Here is a 16,921-nt window from a genome sequence, read left to right as displayed (position 1 = left end):
CATTACTCCAAATCCTTCAGTTCTGCTCCTTTTTCTCTCACTCGATCTGCATTTCATCTCGACACAACTTCCTCAATAAATTCAGACTTGGACAAGAAATCTGGTCAAATTTAATGCCTCCAAGACCCAGTTTCTGCCCATCTCTCTTTATCGAAAATTCTTCATAGCTTTCCTCTTTGACGATTTGCAATTCCACCTCTTGACTTAACTGGCACTACTGTAGCATCCTCACTATCTTGGAAACCCCACATTACGGAAATAGCTTACTCTTCTTCAAAGAAACTGGGTGTCCTGTTTAGATATTGAAATATCTTTTGAGTATTTCCTCAGTTTATACAAAGGATTGATCCGTCCTTGTATGGAGTGCTGCTCTCACATCTGAGGTGGTTCTAGCTCTGCATCCTTACTTGGCAGAGTTGAGTCGAAAGTGGTCCGACTTATAAACTGTCGCAGGCAAACTTCTAGACTTGACCCCCTTGCCCTACGCCACAATGTTGGTTCATTTTCCCTCTTCTACAGGTATTACTTTGGATTTTGATCCCTAGAGCTGGCTGCTTGTGTGCCCCACTACTTAGTAGACCACACAGTACTCGGCAAACTGTTGCGTCACATGATGAATTTGTGGCTGTTGGCAACTCACGGGTGGGCCATTTTGATAACTGTTTCTTTCCTTACACGTCGAAGCTTTAGAACTCTCTACCCTCTTATGTCTTACCCCGTAACTACATTTCCTCATCTCTCCTTTTCCCCTTTCATTCCCTTATGTATCAATTAAGCCCCGGCCTTTTTGTGGCCTTTTGCTCGTGACTGGCGCCTCCAAGGTAGAATATATATATATATCACTCTAGGGGGATTCGAGCCGAGAAATCACTAAAGATATCTCTTTTTCCCTCCTGATCACACAACTTTGGCAGAGCCAGCCATATAATGTTCCTTAGTTGGGGTCGGGCGGGCAGAACGGCGGCTTCGGCATCAACGTGTGAGTGGCAGAGCGGCGGCCAGGACGGGGTCCCTGGCAGACGCACCCACGGCGTCTTAGCGGTCCTGTTAATGATGGCAGAATGACGACGACCCCCCCGAAGCCCATTAATTGGAGGTGGATGAGCCTCATTCCCTGGACGAAGCGGATGTGTACCGTCGGAAATTCTGAAGACCAGGGGAAAAAGTCGTCGTGTGGTAGAGACAATGAGCCGAGAGAGACGTAAACAATAGGGGGAGGTCACTGAGTGATGATAAAAACGTGGGAGGAGACTTTGGAAAGTTCTCAGGGTAGAAACGGGGTCCTGATGAGGAGTGGGGTTCCTGGTGGTACGTAATGTTAGAGGCCAGACTGGAAGACCACAAAGACGACAACAACAACAACAACAACAACGACAACAACAACAACAACACACACACACACACACCATCACCAGACACACACACACACACACACACACACACACACACACACACACACACACACACACACACCATCACCACACACACACACACACACACACACACACACACACACACACACACACACACACACACACACACACACACCATCACCAGACACACACACACACACACACACACACACACACACACACACACACCATCACCACACACACACACACACACACACACACACACACACACACACACACACACACACACACACACACACACACCATCACCAGACACACACACACACACACACACACACACACACCATCACCACACACACACACACACACACACACACACACACACACACACACCATCACCACACACACACACACACACACACACACACACACACACACACACACCATCACCAGACTACCACCACACACACACAAAAGGCCATCGCGTGTGTGGAGGGGGTCAGTCGTCGGGGGTCGGGCCGGACCATAGGCTGTTTCCCGTGTTGATCCGGTGGTCCACTCCGGCCGTGTGCACACGCACGCCTGGGCTCTCCCCTCTGCATATGGGAATGTAAACATGAATATGCGTAAATCATTTCAAATTTACACCGTGATTTATTGTTTTACAAATACCCCAGAATACATATATGTATTCCAGAGGTTTGCATGACTGTGGTCACTTTTGGTTATCGATCGGCAAAGAAAAAGAAGAAAAAAAAAAAAGAAAGAAGCTATTAGACCTGAAATTGGTTCAAGGGTTGTTCACCTCGCTTGGGGAACGAGTGAGTAAACAACCTCGTTTCGACGACCCTGTGAACCGTACATCCGGTTTAGCGTTTGGTAAGTTCGTGAACTTTGTATACTGTTAACGGGACGCTTTTTTGCTAGATAGTCGGGCAGTTTAAGCGCTAATGTACTAGTCATGAGATGCTGTTTAGATATATACCGATGGAGTGTCGGAGTGTACAGATGGTTCGGACATGGAGAGAGTAGACAGACAGTTTGGACGGTGAATTTATGACAAGAGTTAGACAGTTTGGACGGGGAAGTAATGGCAGAGGTAGACAGTGTGGACGAGGAAGTAATGGCAGAGGTAGACAGTTTGACGAGGAAGTAATGGCAGAGGTAGACAGTTTGGACGGGGAGGTATTGACAGACGGGGCATTGTGTGTAGACACATAAGATAACTATCAAGACTGTCTGCACACACACACACACACACACACACACACACACACACACACACACACACACACACACAGTGGATGTCGAGGGTTTGGATACATACGCAGAGAATTTTTGAGTAGTCATGGACGAACATAATGTGTATGTTACGTGGAATAGAGAGAGAGAGAGAGAGAGTAATTGAACTTCAAGACATCTGGTGAGGGTGGGAATTAGATGCAGCAGAGGCTGTGTGATGCAGAGCAACGGAGACGAACAGGTACACAAAGGTTCGTGTGGGTCTGAGTGACGTCACTGTTGGAGGGAGGGGGGGCTCCCCTTAACCCCCTTCCTCCCTCCCTCCCTTCCCCTCCCTTCCCGCTCCACTGTTGTGTTGTCCGGGAAGGGAGTGGGGGGGGGGGGGGGGAAGGTGACTCGACTCTGCCAGATGACAGTGCCTCTTCGTAACGGTGAGTTACCTGTCCCTTTTCACGTTCGTGTTTCATGAGTTGTGTTAAGTCACATGAGCAAGACACAGGCACTGTGCGCATCCTGGTGATCTTCGTAGTCATATATGTGTATATATGACTCACATTGTTGTCTATACCACACCATTCATTTCGGGTGACTTGAAGTGTCGGGTCCTCTTGGTTTCAGACGTACGCACACACGCCTCTCTGTCACTTGACGAGGGAATGTATGAGTGAATCGGAGAGAGAGAGAGAGAGAGAGAGAGAGAGAGAGAGAGAGAGAGAGAGAGAGAGAGAGAGAGAGAGAGAGGGTGGAGACAAAGAAATGTGGAAGGAATGTAAGGGGTCCGTGGCTAGAGGGTCCGTGGGTCGAGGGTATGTTGATCGAGGGTACGTGGGTCCGTTTGTGAAATTCGTAAGGTTATTGGAGAGATGTTTTCAAGCCGCCGCAGGTGTTTCTGTGTAATGCTGTAAACACGATACAGTTGGATTTGCGACTCAAACCTTGAAAATGATCATTTGAAATCGAAGACATGCAGAAGAAGTGCTGGGGTACGGAAGATATCAGGTGGAGATGTTCTCTTCGCAGAGTCCCTACTGAAAGGACAGTACATGGTCTTACAATGGGAGGAGAAAGTGACTGGGAGCGCAGGGTATATTCAGTGTGTGTGTGTGTGTGTGTGTGTGTGTGTGTGGAGCTGCTCCTCTCCATTTAGAAAAGGCGCGCATTTATTGACTCTTCCCAGTGGAGGTGGTGAGTACCTCGCCTGGTTAGTTGTGCGTCGCCGGCTGTGTCCTGGACTCGAACACAGGCTCAGGAGGTGCGTGGGTCTGAACACTGACCGCTGGACCAGAGCACCTCTGTCCTGAAGGCCAGCTGGAAATATTACGAGGAAAACAAGGACACTTTTCATCAGGCCAAAATGTTATACCAAAGTCTCAGTTGTCTCGTGGAAAAAAGTTAGAAAATATTTTACCATCTTGCATAGTTGCTGTTTTCAGATGACGCGGCTGTGGTGGCAGACTTGAGAGAGAAATTCCAGAAGTTGATGTCCGACTTCGGGGAAGTATGTGCGAGGAAGAAGTTGAGAGTTTATGTGAATAACAGGAAGGTAATGAGGTGCGGCAGAGGGGCGAGAGAGGATAGGTTGGAGTGTGAGTTTGTAAGATGACGACCTACAGGAAGTGGAGTGGAACATCTACTTGCAGTGAGTGTGGGAGTGGATAGAAGCTTGGGAGCTGAATTAAGTCACACGGTGGATGAGGAGGCAGTGAAAGGATAGGTTACTATATGGGCAAGGATAGGTATATTTGAAAGAATAGTCGTCCCGAAGGTTTAGAATGAATGCGAGTCTGAGTTAGGCCCAGAAGATAGGAAGAGGATGAATGTGTTGGAAAGATTATTTCTCAGGACATTATGTGGCGTGAGGTGGGTAGATCGTGTAAGGAATGTTGGTGTAAGAGCGAGACCCAGGTGTGTTGAAATGGTTTGGAAATACGGAGAGGATGAGTGAGGAAAGACTGACAACGAGGATCTATGCGGTATAAGTGGAAGGAGTAAGAGGGAGGGAAGAAGCGAGAAAGGAATGGAAAGAAGGGGATGAAGAAGCATTGAGTTGCCAGAGCCCGAACATTCAGAAGTCTGAGAGCATGCATGGAATAGAACAAATTTAAGCGATGCGAAGCATGAGACGCGACATGTTGCCACTAGGCTGAACCAAGGCATATGAAGCGGTTAGGAGAAGCCACCGTAGTGGTTTATGGTTCTTCGGCTGTGGATAGTGGGCTCAGGTCACGGTACATTATAGATCAGTGTCCTGAAGTTCCAACTTCAAACTGCTCAGTTGTGGAGCTGCTTCTGCGGGTAATGCCAAATGCCGTAACCAAAACTTGTCATTCAGTTGCGCATGCAGCTTATTTTTTGGACTTTGAAAAAAAAAAAATATTTCTTTTGTCGGGTCAGGGAAGACACGTGTCCTGTATTGAACCATCTCATATCAGTATGTGGTGTGAGATGTATATGACTGGCCTCAAAATCTCTCAGAAGTTCCTCGAAGTCTGTGTTACAAGGCTGCACCTCGTGTACGGAGGATCCGTCTACTCACAGTATTTGTACCGTCTGGAATCAAGAACTCGTGAGCACAAAGCTTCTCCTCAACGGACGTAGCAGTGGACACAGATTGGCCTCTAGGAGTCGTCTCTCTCGCAAGGGCTTCAGCCATAGTAAAAGATGTTAACGCCTGCAAAGACCCTCATCTTTTGTTTGCTCTATCGTGAGCCGATCGTCCCATAAACTCCTCTCTGACGGAGAAAATTACTCCGTGTCGTCATATTGTCCAGTGGGCATTGTCTGGTACGTCCATAAACTCATCAAGCTACGGTGAACAACGGACCCATTATGTCACGTCACTGTTGCAGACGATCTTTCCATATTGGTCGACTTTCTGTTCCTTGTGTCACTAGACAGTTTGCCATTTTGTCCTCGAAGTGATTTTTCCATTTATGTGTGTAAACTTCAGCGGCTCTCCGCCAGATGTATCCCACAGATACATTTCCTCAAACCTCGACTTCAAACGATATTTTGCTCTCCATTCTGGAAGCACTTAAGCAGTTTCCAAAGAGGTTATGCCATATGACTTTTCAATTTCAGTACAGCCTTTGTGAATACTGATTGCTTCCTTTCCTCTCATGTCATTTACCAATTATTTTTTCCTCCTTATATCTGGATTAGTCAAGGTTTTTCTTATTTCAAAACGCATTCAGCCATCACTATTGTCTACGGGATTCCAGTAGTTCAGTTGCGCGATAGACTCACTCATTAACCTTCATCGTCAACGAAGCGGTGATGTTCTTCCCGTTTTCTGTTGCTACGGTGCCATAGTACGCTGAGGGACGCTTAGCTGAAGGTCACGTATGACAATAGAGACGAGAAAACAACTTGAAATTACTGGCACTCCGACGACCAAATGAATGTATCGCAAGATTAATTCTATAGACGTGTAATCCCACGTTTGACTGTGTTTTAATTCCAACAGCATAAGAGTATGCAGCGTTCCCAGTCCTTATCTAGATCTACGGATATACGACGCTGTATTTGAGTATCACCGAGTCATACAGTCTACGGACATACCAACCCACGGTTTACTATTAAGGGTAAAATGTGTAAAGGAATATCTGTAGATTTATCAGCCTTGATTTCACCAGTCTGATGATGGTTGTCATTTACGTCTTACGTTTATGGTTTACACAAAGCTTTCTCAGACATCTCGTTAGTCTTGTTTTTAGTGATTCTATTTGCCGAGGTAGGGTATAACTCCCTCAAAACCCCACTCACCCCACCCCCCCTTTTTTTTGTCTTTTCCTCACTGTCTTTATTTTTTTCTTTTTTCTTTTTCGTGATGTTAGATGGTATATGTCCTTCCGGGGGTTCCTCATACAACGAGAGTTCTGATTGGCTCCTACGAGGCAGTAACGATAGTTTGGTGTGTTGTCACTTTGTACTCCCGTGTCTGCTGGCGTTGTCCTGTGCTGCTGGACCTGTTCTCAAGACCAGATACACGTCACTCCAACCCGTCGCAGGTCACATCCTACACCCGACTCCTCCTCACCATGAGCTTAACATTGTTCAGGAACATTTTCGGGAGAGATTCTGGCTCATCTGGTAAGTGCTTTACACAGATCAGGGGGGGAGAACAACGGCTCCACCAGAGGCGAGTGGTGTGGGAGAGAGGCGCCTCCTTCAGTGCGCCCTTTGTTCGCGAACTGAATAATGTTCTGGACGTGGAGGGAGAGCTAGCTCACTGTCCTTGTCGGAGATTTTAAATATCTTTTTTTTTTTTCCTTCTTTCTTTCTCGCTCCCCAGCTCCTGTGCCGAGCTGTCCTTGTAGAAGTCTAGGCACACACGCAGAGCACACCCACGTCTATCTGTCTGTCTATCTGTATGTATGTATGTATGTGATAAGTCACTCTGTCATACAACTCCTGAGAAACGTAAGTGCGCGACAGCTCTGCCCTCATCCTGCGCTGCCTCATATCCAGTAAGGTATTGCTTCATCGGGTCGTCATCAGTTGGTTTCCATATTGTCATCATTATTTTATCCTGTTGCTGGTGAGACGTGTAAGATGTTCTGGCATTCAGCTGAGGGTGATTTTCCTGTGATTTTATATGTTTGTAATGTTACCTGAGACGGCACGGGAGGCAGCTGAGGCCCTAATGAAAGTCGTCCCATTAACGCTACATATATATATATATATATATATATATATATATATATATATACATATTATCCCTGGGGATAGGGGAGAAAGAATACTTCCCACGTATTCCCTGCGTGTCGTACAAGGCGGCTAAAAGGGGAGGGAGCGGGTGGCTGGAAATCCTCCCCTGTCTTTTTTTTTTTTAATTTTCCAAAAGAAGGAACAGAGAAGGGGGCCAGGTGAGGATATTCCCTCAAAGGCCCAGTCCTCAGTTCTTAACGCTACCTCGCTGATGCGTGCAATGGCGAATAGTATGAATGAAAAAGATATATATATATATATATATATATATATATATATATATATATATATATATATATATATATATATATATATATATATATATATTCTGAGCCAGGTACCTATTTTATCGACTAATCCCCAGGGATGGATAAACACCTGGGATGCCTGTGGACCGACTGCCGTAACCAGGATTCGAACCTATGCGCTCGGCCCTGGAGGCGGCCCGTGAATGCGCCACACTCAGGAACGCTAACCGCCACACCTTTACTAAAACACATGGTTTGTACCTGCCACTCAGGGGAAGTTGGCGCCTCGTCCACTGCTTCTGTAAACAGTTCCGTTGACCATTGGACGGCTTTGGTACAGTCCTTGGAGCACCTGGGAGGCGAGTCTGCTTTGGAACGATTTGGCTTAACTGGATCTCTCTCTCTCTTGCTCGCTCGTTTGTGTACACATATTTCGTCTCTTGACGGATAGACGCTTTTACCCCGCCAGTCAGGTTTTGCTCCGGGCAGGGCCATTTGAAAGAGAGAAATGAATAAATCAAACGGAATTAATTTAGCGCTCTGGTCTTCACTTAACGTCCATCAGTGCCTGGGTAATTCTTCTTTTGAGTTCCTTTGATCCGCTAATTCGTTCTTCGCTTAACAGTCTGTGATGAATTTGTGACAACACGTATATCGTACATTCACTGGCTTCCTCTTCCTCCTCCTCCTCCTCCTCCGCACCGCTCCGTTTTCTGTTTCCTCTCTCTCTCGCTACACCTCCGCTATCCATTCCTCCTATCTCGTACCTTGTGAACACCTCCTACTCGTCATTTCTTCTGTATCTTCACAACATAGTTCTCTCTTCCTCGGCCTTTTGACCAGACCAAGTCTCCTTGATCTCTGTGCCACATTCTCCTTCCGCCTCAGGTCTGTGCCCACCTTATGATCCCGTCTGTGTAAACATCTCCCGACCTACTTTATCAACGATGTAGAATTTGCCGTTTCCAGTTCGTGTGTCCCAAACAAGTTGTCTCATTGAACTCTACCGGATCTGCTGCGGAGTTTACAACTCTCCCCTTTTGATATCCCACTTAGTGACTCCGTATTAACCCTCGACCTGTGTGATATTTCTACTACTCGCTTAGTGTGTGTGTGTGTGTGTGTGTGTGTGTGTGTGTGTGCTTTTCTTGTTCTGTATTTGAGTGGTTTTAGACACGTTAGTAATGTCGGTCTTGGAGTTAGCAAGACTTTGAAATACAGAGGCGATCACTCACGCTTCCTCGCCCCGTCGTGCTGGCAACACTTACACCTGCCGACCAAACAGATGAGCCACTTGTATTATGGCTTATGGCTCCCTGTACTACACTGAGCAGGTAAACCCCACGGCGCCCCGCCCCGCCCTGCCCCACCGCCCCGCCCCGCCCCACCCTGCTCTGATTAATGAATGAACCACCAAACTGCCCCGTGTTTACTGGCCTTTACGACCGCCGGAACGACTTAATGAGACGTGTAACTATGGGAAGGGAAGAGAAAAGTGTCTTAACTAAAGTCCATTAACCCTTCCCATGCGCTCGGTGCGGGGTCAGGTACAACACGTACGTGGAGGGTCCGTAGCAACACGTTCGTGGAGGGTCCGTAGCAACACGTTCGTGGAGGGTCCGTAGCAACACGGGGTCCGTAGCAACCTTCGTGGAGGGTCCGTAGCAAAATGTTCGTGGAGGGTCCGTAGCAACACGTTCGTGGAGGGCCCATAGCAACACGTTCATGGAGGGTCCGTTGCAACACGTTCGTAGAGGGTCCGTAGCAACACGTTCGTGGAGGGCCCGTAGCAACACGTTCGTGGAGGGTCCGTAGCAACGCGTTCATGTAGGGTCCGTGGCAACACGGTCGTGGAGGGTCTGTAGCAACACGTTCGTGGTGGACCCGTAGCAACACCTTCGTGGAGGGTCCGTAGCAACACGTTCGTGGAGGGTCCGTAGCAACACGTTCGTGGAGGGTCCGTAGCAACACGTACGTGGAGGGTCCGTAGCAACACGTTCGTGGTGGGTCCGTAGCAACACGTTCGTGGAGGGTCCGTAGCAACACGTTCGTGGAGGGTCCGTAGCAACACGTACGTGGGGGGTCCGTAGCAACACGTTCGTGGTGGGTCCGTAGCAACACGTTCGTGGAGGGCCCGTAGCAACACGTTCGTGGAGGGTCCGTAGCAACACGTTCATGGAGGGTCCGTAGCAACACGTTCGTGGAGGGTCCGTAGCAACACGTACGTGGGGGGTCCGTAGCAGCACGTTCGTGGAGGGCCCGTAGCAACACGTTCGTGGAGGGTCCGTAGTCCGTAGCAACACATACATGGAGGGTCTGTAGCAACACTCGTGAATGGTCCGTGGTGGTGATGTCCTCAACTTCAGCTTGATTTAGACCAGGGTTGGACAGAGGAATGAACTTTGACCACAACACTACGACCCTTGAGCACGAGGGTACAATCCTTGAACACGACAGTACGACCCTTGAGCACGATAGTATGACCCTTGGGCACGACGATATTACCTTTGAACATAACGGTACGACCCTTGGACACGACGGTACGACCCTTGAGCACGACGGGACGACCCTTGAGCACGACGGGACGACCCTTGAGCACGACGGTATGACGCTTGGTCACGACGGTACGATCCTCGGGTATAATTGCCCGGTCTTCGTCCTGCCGACCATCCACCGGCCGTCTGGGCGTTGTAACCAGCCCACCAGAATCAATGCTTGTTCCTTTTTCCTCCGATTGCTTAGGACAGACTCTTGTCTCTCCTGCCGAGGACGAGGATGGAAGTGGAAGTGGCGGTCGGGAGTGTGGAAAGGCAGCCTTCACCGTCCAGTTGGATACGCTACACTGTACTATTAAAAAAAAGTCCAGTCTGTCTCTGTCTGTCTGCTGGGTTAGGGACAACACGAACATAGAGGGTTCGTAGCAACACGTTCGTGGAGGGTTCGTAGCAACACGTTCGTGGAGGGCCCTTAGCAACACGTTCGTGGAGGGTCCGTGGCAACACGCTCGTACATGGTCTGTCTGTGTCCAGACACGCTGAGAAAGTTGCTTGACGCACGACAGTTAAACCCCATACACAGTTGTCAAAGATATATTTTCGGGAAAATATTCTGATAACTGTGCTGTAAAAAGGCGGTCCTGTGTGTGTGTGTGTGTATGTGTGTGTGTCTGGAGGCATCGAGGAAGTTATCAAACACACGATGACTGATCCCCATAACAGTTGTAGACACGGCGAGGAAATTAGCTTACACGATGACTTACCCCCATACATAGTTGCCAATGATTTTTCTATTTCCTTAATAGGGATGAAATTGCTAACTGCTAGGGCCAGAATGTTACGGGGAAAGAGTTTAGTATTGGGCAAGAAAACTGTGCCAAAGTATGGGAGGTATAAAGAAGGAAAATGGCGTGAGTGAGTAGTAATCATGCCTCTGAACAATGTCATTTCGCCATTCAGGATGTGGCGACTGGGGAAGGAGTTAGTGGTGGTGGTGAGGGTGGATGTAGTGACTAGGGATAGAGGTTGTAGTAGCAAGGGAAGGAGAGAAGGGTGGTGGTGAGGGAGGGTGTGTTTTCTAGGGAGGAAGGGCGTGGCAGTAGTTTGGGAGAATGTGTTAGCCAACGTAAGAGCGAGCAGACGAGGACTTGAACCAGTTAGTACTTCATTATAACGGTACTGAACTCCTCTGTTTGCCCCAGGGAATTAACGAAGTAAAGTCACTCTTTGCGTTTTTCCTTTGTATCTGACATTTAATGTTTGATTTAATCCACATCATTTACTTATATCACCACTATTATTGTTTTTGTTTTTGTTTTCCTCTAGAGTTCAGTACAAATGATACTTACTTGATCTTAGATTTGGCTCATTTATTTCTTTATTTCCCCTCACTTTATATTTTACCGTGAATCATTATTTTCGTTTGGGTAGTTAACACAACTTAAGATATTTTCTTGATACCTGTTTTTGTGGATGTTCCTACAGCTAGCGAGGTTGACCCAGATCCACAGGAGTTGGAAAAGAAAAAAAAAAAGAAGAATTTTACCTCCTGTGACAGACTGATCTGTTACGTCAGTATTTCCCCCCTCATCATTGCAGTGTCCAGCTCCCCACATACCATCGTCTTTCACCTGGGATGGTTCCTCTGTAGCCCGACCTACGTGCTCAGATGCTGGTATACGTAGCTGTCGATCATCACAAAGATAGATGCATAATGGTTCTTTTTGAAATTCAAGGGAATTATTATTATTATTATTATTATTATTATATTATTGGTAGTAGTAGTAGTAGTATCATTATTGTTATTATTATTATTATTATTATCTATTATTATTATTATTATTATTATTATTATTATTATTATTATATAATTATTATTATTATTATTATTTATTTTTTTATTTATTTATCTGATAAGTGACAATAGTAGAGGTTCATTGATTTTCACACTTTCGTTATTGTCATTATTGATACAAAGAAAGTATTTCATTGTTAATCTTCGGTAATTCTTGTTAACGATGGATGCGTCTCATGGCGTCCGACCTGTCGACTGGTACTGGACCCGGGAAGAAAAAAGTTTCTCCCTCCCATGTGTTCTGTCTCTCTCCCTTGTGTTGCGTCTGTCTGCCTTGTGTTGTATCTTTCCCCCCTGTGTTGCATCTTTCTTCTTTGTGTTGTGTCTCTGCCTTGTGTTGTATGGAGGGTTAATGTGCCCTTTACGGATGTGCGTATTGTTAATATATATATATATGTATATATATATATATATATATATATATATATATATATATATATATATATATATATATAATGTGTGTGTGTGTTTTTTATATAATCTTCAGTATGAGATGGAAAAAAAATTGGTGGAGGAGAATGATAAAGATTGAGAGGGAAAAAAAAAACAAATACAAACCTATTGTTGGTGTCCCACACAACTTTCTCTTCTGTTGTGGATAACGAGCTGTGACTGGCGGGGCCCCTGGACCGTCGGGCCGTTTTCTATGGACCGTTGAAGCGGGGATGGACTGGATGCGCGCGCCCGTCCCTCCACCTCCCTATCCACCCCAACTGGAGACGTCATTCATGCTCGACCAGCCAAGTTAGGAAAGGGGGTGGGGGGAGTAGTGGATCCTTGATCTACATAGGGCTCCTCCACGCCCTGCTGCAGGAACCTCCTGCGTCTCTGGCCTGGCAGGACGCGCCGCAGTGGAGAGGGAGGTGAGGCTGGGGCGGGGCGTCTGCTGGAGGGGAGAAGGGCCGCCATACTTGGGGATATTAATAGGGGGTGTCGTGGATGTGGTGGTGAGGGGGTATATACGCGGGAGTACAGCGAAGCCAGGTCTCCATTGGTAGTCTACGGATCTCACTGGTTACCCGGATGAGGATGTGAAGAAAACAGGGGGGGGGGGGACTGGAAGACTTGGGGGGTAAGGATCATTATGATACGGTAAATTCCGATGTTTGGATCTTTATATGCAATTAGGTTTGCAATGCTCTGTTCAACCCCTTTAAGTACGAGGAATACGGATCTTAAGGACGACTTTACGACCCTAGGGTACTGTGGTACCATCCTTGAAGACCCAGGGGGTCGTGACGTCCTACTCGAGAGCTGGAGTGAAAATGGTGAAAGAAAACGGTGGTCCGTCCGGAGAGGCAGGTGCTGCCACCACTGGTAGGTGGCCACTCCTCCTATGGTTCCTTCTTTGTTGCCTTTGCGTTATATTTACTTACAAAATTTCGTTCCTGGTCATAAGTGATGAGAGGTGGGTCACCCATCGGGGATTATTTATGTTTACGATTACATTAGATACACGGGGACTATATAGTGCAGTTTTACTAAATACGTGATCTAGATTACCTTATTTCTCCCCTCCCGAGTGACCGCCCTCATCCGGGCTGCGGGTCGTGTGGCCAAAGAACTGGATAGCGTGTGTCCCGCCGCTGGGTTACTGTAGCCTCGGTATATTGGCCAGCACGAGACGCAGGCTGCACGCCTCCCCTCTGAGTCTGTGGTATATACACTTGTGATGACTGTAGGTGACAGCATGGAGCCCTGAGGTACCTCCCACATGGGAAGGGCAGAGGTTACTTAGAGACTCTTTGAATGTCAGACACAAGCCACGCCGTCAAGCCATTCACGTCGTCACATGAATGGTGGTGTGTGTGATAGGCTCGCTCCTCGGGGCCCCCCGAGTGAGCAGTAGGATCGTCTTTCTACACCAGTCAAGGAATTATTTTTATTGGTATTCCGTTTGTCTTGTGTCGGGCGACGTGGGGGGAAGAACCCACGTTACGTCGTTGAGGTGAAGGGAGGAACATACCTGGAAGAAATGATTCTGTCTAAGAGCGATGGAGAACTGTTGATGAAGACGCAGAAATAAATAATCGGTGCACTTCACGTTCAGGTTTGGAGGGAGCGTGTTGGGTGATGCCTGGCGAAGACTCCTCCTCACCAGGGTTGATACATCCGTCAAGTGGTGGGAAGTCTGGAACTTCGAACTGGAATAATGTTGCTTGAGTGAAGTGTCCACGTCATACAGGCCTGTGCTCTCTGTCTTGATATACGAAACACCAGGTGCATATGACGTCAGGACGAGGAGGTACGATACGTTTTCCCTAAATTCCAGTTTTCTCTGTAAACATTTCGACTCGACCTTGGGTTCCGAGGCAGTAGTCGGTCACTTCCCTGTAGGAGTATTGTGGGAGTAAAGTAAGTACTGTTGCCTCCGAGTTCCCTTAATACTTCTCGAAAACTTGCTCAGGAATGTCGTATTTGCTGAACATGGTCATTTTGGGATAATTTTGCCCGTGGAGTTATTATGTACCCAACCTGAGTTATTCATTATATAAACGAGACATTTCATGGTAAATTATGAGGTGTACGGGTTAGCTAGGCTAGGCCTACTGTGGGCTTCGGCGCTACCTAACATTACGGCTTGTAGCGCTAACTTAGCTGACTTTGCTCACATTTTCCTTCGCTCTTGCAATATGAAGGAAACCAGTAAGAAATGTTAGAGAATGGGTCAACTGTGTGTGACAGCACATAAGAACTTGTGTGTTCCCATTTTCTCTTTGCCAGGTAAAAGAACTCTTAGTACTCTCGTTTTCTCTTTCCCAGCTAAAAGGACTCTTAGTATTCCCTCTTTGCCAGCTATAAGAACTTAGTATTCCGGTTTTCTCTTCAGCTAAAAGAACGCGTAGTATTCCCGTTTTCTTTTTGCTAGCTACAAAAATTCTTGGTATTACTATTATCTTTGCCGCTATTTTCTCCACACACCACCACTGATTACCGCTACTGTCTTAGTTCTAAATGATAATGATAATAATAATAATAATTATTAATATTTATTATTATTATTATTATTATTATTATTATTATTATTATTATTGTTATTATTATTATTATTATCATTATTATTATTATTATTATTTTCATCATTATTGTTATTTCATTATTATTATTATTATTATTATTATTATTATTATTATTATTATTATAAGGAAAATTCGTAAGCCATAAACTCATCCAGACAAGTCAGGTCAGAGGTCATGCCATGATAACTGAGGGTTATCATGGCATGACCCTCTTAATGAACGGGTTATTAAGCTGGTGTGATAGTCGGGTCGTTATCCTGTTATGTTCTGGGGTAATTACCCGTGGAGGAGTGTGGGCAAGCCTGGCGTTTACACTCGCCAAAATAATGGCCAGGTTGTTATGATTTAATGTGATTCAGCTGGCTCGAGTGTATATAGTGCAGGTTAGTGCTGTCTCGAGTGTATATAGTGCAGGTTAGTGCTGTCTCGAGTGTATATAGTGTAGGTTAGTGCTGTCTTGAGTGTGTATAGTGTAGGTAAGTGTTGTCTCCAGTGTATATATTGCAGGTTACTGTTGTTTCCAGTGTATATAGTGAAGGTTAGTGCTGCCTCCAGTGTATATAGTGCAGGTTAGTGTTGTCTCCAGTGTATATAGTGCAGGTTAGTGCTGTCTCCAGTGTATATAGTGCAGATTAGTGCTGTCTCCAGTGTATATAGTGCAGGTTAGTGCTGTCTCCAGTGTATATAGTGCAGATTAGTGGTCTCCAGTGTATATATTGCAGGTTACTGTTGTTTCCAGTGTATATATTGCAGGTTACTGTTGTTTCCAGTGTATATAGTGAAGGTTAGTGCTGTCTCCAGTGTATATAGTGCAGATTAGTGGTCTCTAGTGTATATATTGCAGGTTACTGTTGCTTCCAGTGTATATAGTGAAGGTTAGTGCTGTCTCCAGTGTATATAGTGCAGGTTAGTGCTGTCCTCAGTGTATATAGTGCAGATTAGTGGTCTCTAGTGTATATATTGCAGGTTACTGTTGTTTCCAGTGTATATAGTGAAGGTTAGTGCTGTGTCCAGTGTATATAGTGCAGGTTAGTGCTGTCTCTAGTGTATATAGTGCAGATTAGTGCTGTCTCCAGTGTATATGGTGCAGGTTACTGTTGTTTCCAATGTATATAGTGCAGATTAGTGCTGTCCCAAGTGTATATAGTGCAGTTTAGTGCTGTCTCCAGTGTATATAGTGCAGGTTAGTGCTGTCTCCAGTGTATATAGTGCAGGTTAGTGCTGGCCCCAGTGTTTATAGTAGTGGTTAATATTGGCTTGAGTGTATATAGTGCTGGTGAATGTTAGACCAAGTGTATATAGTGCTGGCCTGAGTATATATAGAGCAGGCCAGTGTTGGCCCGAGTGTATGTGGTGCAGCTTAATGCTGGCTCGAGTGTATATAGGGAAGGTTAGTGTTGTCCCCATTGTATATAGTGCTAGGCATTCTTGGCTCGAGTGTATATAGTGCTGGTTAATGCTGGCCCTAGTGTATATAGTGGCGGGTAGTGTTAACCCAAGTGTTTATAGATTAGGTTGATATTGGTCCGATTGTATATAGCGGAGATACGTATTAGCCGGAATGTGTATAGTGCGGGTTAATGCTGTCCCGTATGTATATAATACAAACAGTGAGTGGACCGTGTTGTGTGTGTGTGTGTGTGTGTGTGTGTGTGTGTGTTGATTACCGGAAATGGTTCATTGTGTCCGTTGATATTGTATGATTTCGATGTGTATATACGTTCGTTTGACGAGCGTAATGACATCAATGTTTGCTTGGTCAGCCGATGATCTAGTGGTCCATTTGGACTGTGTTGTGTTGTTAGTGGTTTGTGGTGATAGTGATGATGATGATGATGGTTGAAGGGGAGGGATATGTGACCGTGGGCTGTCCCGATTAAATCGGCGCTCGATGGTCTATTGTTTGTCGTCTTGTGTCAGTTTTTGTCGTCTTGTGTCACTGAATTGTGTCAATTTTTGTCGTCTTGTGTCACTTTGA

The sequence above is a fragment of the Panulirus ornatus genome, chromosome 2 (genome assembly GCF_036320965.1).
Source record: "Panulirus ornatus isolate Po-2019 chromosome 2, ASM3632096v1, whole genome shotgun sequence".
NCBI classification, from domain to species: domain Eukaryota; kingdom Metazoa; phylum Arthropoda; class Malacostraca; order Decapoda; family Palinuridae; genus Panulirus; species Panulirus ornatus.
The sequence above is the reverse complement of the archived record's forward strand: the minus strand, read 5'-3'. Positions refer to the sequence as shown.